Source organism: Euleptes europaea, chromosome 13, assembly GCF_029931775.1.
Source record: "Euleptes europaea isolate rEulEur1 chromosome 13, rEulEur1.hap1, whole genome shotgun sequence".
NCBI classification, from domain to species: Eukaryota; Metazoa; Chordata; class Lepidosauria; order Squamata; family Sphaerodactylidae; genus Euleptes; species Euleptes europaea.
In genome coordinates this window covers 60,999,190-61,002,092 of record NC_079324.1, presented here as the reverse complement: position 1 = coordinate 61,002,092, position 2,903 = coordinate 60,999,190, and positions in this window count along the sequence as shown.

Genomic DNA, 2,903 nt, shown 5'->3' with positions numbered 1-2,903 from the left:
GGGGGGACACCACGGAGACAAGTGGAATCAACCGGCGTTCTGTGATGCGGAGCTCAGAGCCTTTTAATAACAGCATGCTGTAAAAATCCGATTGTCCGCTCATCAGTAACTCTCCTCTCTGGAGGGCATCAGATGTCAAACCGGAGGAACTCCGAGCCGGCCTTGGACTGGCCGTTTTACAGATGGAACGACGGGATCCTTTATCAGCCTGGCTTTACAAAAAGCAAACAAGTGACACGTGCCCCCTCTCCAAAAAAGAGGAGATAGGGGCAAGCATTTTAAAAACCAAGTTTTCAGGCCAGTTATTTCAGAGCCTACCGTTTACGTTTTAAAGTGGGCAGATCTAAGCATGACATTCTGTGCCAAGTAGAAACTTGCCAGTCACGTACATCTTTTCTTGCGTTGGTGTTTTCTCTCTTTTTGTATTGACACTTTTTATTGCATGACAACAGAACACACACCAAATAGTACGTCAAGGGCATTTTTTTAAAAAAAGGCTTTGCCTTCTACGTGCCGATCCTTTACAGCTTTGGATATCAGCTGGGCTTGGTTTCGGGGTGTCGGACTCAACTTTTACTGAGATCATACGATCGGTGTGGCTTGTTGGATTCTGACCATTTCAGACATTCACAGTCTTTTTTTCTTTTGTCCGCCAAAAGGGCTTGAAACTACCAGAATCCTTGGAGTCCTGGACTTCAACATGATTGTACTGAAGCACAAAGTGAGACGGCACAGGGGCTGGCTAGAAATGAAGTTCTGTACAGCTGATGAAGCACTAACTAACCAGTACTACTGGAGATTTTACTTGATCAGTCTATATGGGTATGTCCAAAATTCAGGGTTTAAAAAAATAATAATCGAACACTTCCTGCTATGTTACACAATTTAATACATTTTGAAGAATAACAACTGCCCATCTTCTGCAGTTTTTTGCTACAAGGGACTTTACTGAAATAATACATAGATTTTGCCGCCTGTCAATATTCAGCTCATACGCAAAAGTAGTGACCCCCCCCCCGGCTTTTCTTATCCTAAAGCCTCATTTCTTTTAGAACTGCACCAAGGTTTATGTAGTCTTGCATACTCATAGCTTTTAGCTTGAATACTCTCTCAATCAGTTATCTGGGATCAGGAAATAAAATGCCTAGCCTCATAAACTGCTCCTTATCCTTATTCAAAGATTGAGAGGGGGTTGCTGGATTCATTTTGCAGTGACAGTTGTGTGTGTATTTGTTTTTTTTTAGTGGTTCCCATGTTTAAAAGGGGGTTAATCCCAGGCCCCGAAAGAAGAGTTGGTTTTTATGTGCCAACTTTCTCTATCACTTAATGGAGAATCAAACTGGCTTAGAATCACCTTCCCTTCTCCTCCCCGCAACAGACACCCTGTGAGGTAGGTGGGGCTCAGTGAGCTCTAGGAGAGCTGTGACTAGCCCAGCTGGCTTCATGTATAAGAGTGGGGAAACCAACCCAGCTCACCAGATTAGCATCCACCGTTCATGTGGAGGAGTGAGGAATCGAACCCGGTTCTCCAGATCAGAGTCCACCGCTCCAAACCACCACCCTACACCATGCTGGCATATTGGGAAATCTCTTCTGCTGCTGCCATGGTAGATTTCTGTGCGCAGAGCATACCATGGGGCAGGTTTTACTTCTGTATCACCCGCTGCCCTCGTCTGTCCATTCTAGACTGGAACAATTGTGGGAAGACTGTACCAAGTGGTATAGCTCCAACAGCCCTATTTATACAGCATAAATTTCCCCTTTCCTGTTCCTTTTGTGCCAGGGTACAACCAGAAGCATTTAGTGGAGACAGACCAAAGTGGAATGTCAGCAAGGCATTTTGCTGTGGTTTACTTGTAAATTTTTAAACAGAAATTCTCTCTTGGGTGTCTTAACACACTGGCTCCTTTGAGAGCTTTGTGGTCGACTAATTAAGGAGGATATTAAAAACTCAAATTTTATGTAAATGCACATCTATTCAAAGAAATAACCAGCCAGTTCAGCTCTAGCACTTTTTTGACATGTTTTCTGCAAATTAAGCAGTATACCGGAATACAGTTAATCTGTTTGGGCTTTAAGGCGAGAATGGCTTTATTTCTATCGCTACCCCCCCCCCCCGCCCCCATCACACAACCAAAATTAACCAGCTTTCTACTTTAAAAGCAATCTGGATTAACGGCAAAAGGTTAGAACAAAACAAATGGGTTTAATCACTGTAATTGTGTTGGGAGGGGGGTTATATGGTCTTTAGTCTGCAATCTGCCCCCAACCAAGCCTTTGGGAAATAAACATTACTCCTTTTTCAAATGTTTAAAGTGATTTTTGTTCATTCCCAAACCATATTCAATTATGGCTCTAAGTACCACTTTACACTCATTTTATATATTTGCAATCAGGAACTCTGGACTCTAAATGTGTCTTTTGCGACTAACTTTACTAACTCAGCTACTAAATCAGCAGCCAGGCGGGGTGACTGCTTCCCCTCAAAGCTGTAGGATATCACTACTTTTACTATCAGTGACAAATGAAGACTTGTATTTTACCCTAAATCCTTTCTAAGTCCATTCTACTTTTATTGGGTGTCTCAATATAATGTACTTATCACTTACATTCAAGGATAAATTGCTGGCTTTCTTTGCAGAGAGGTTTCTCTATGTACACACAAAAATGGGTAACAGTCAGTTCTAACGGAAAGGATATTTACTGTGTTCACCTGCATGCATTAGATTCTCTGGGGAGCTCTCAAATTTGGAGGACGGCTCAATACATGGACCTGTTCCCATCATGGCGCAAGTGGCACATTTGGGGCTATTGTTAATAATCAACAAATCACCCCTGAACTGCATGTAGCCAGTCCATCTTAAAAGAAGAGGTAATATAAATAGAAGAAGAAGAGTTGGTTT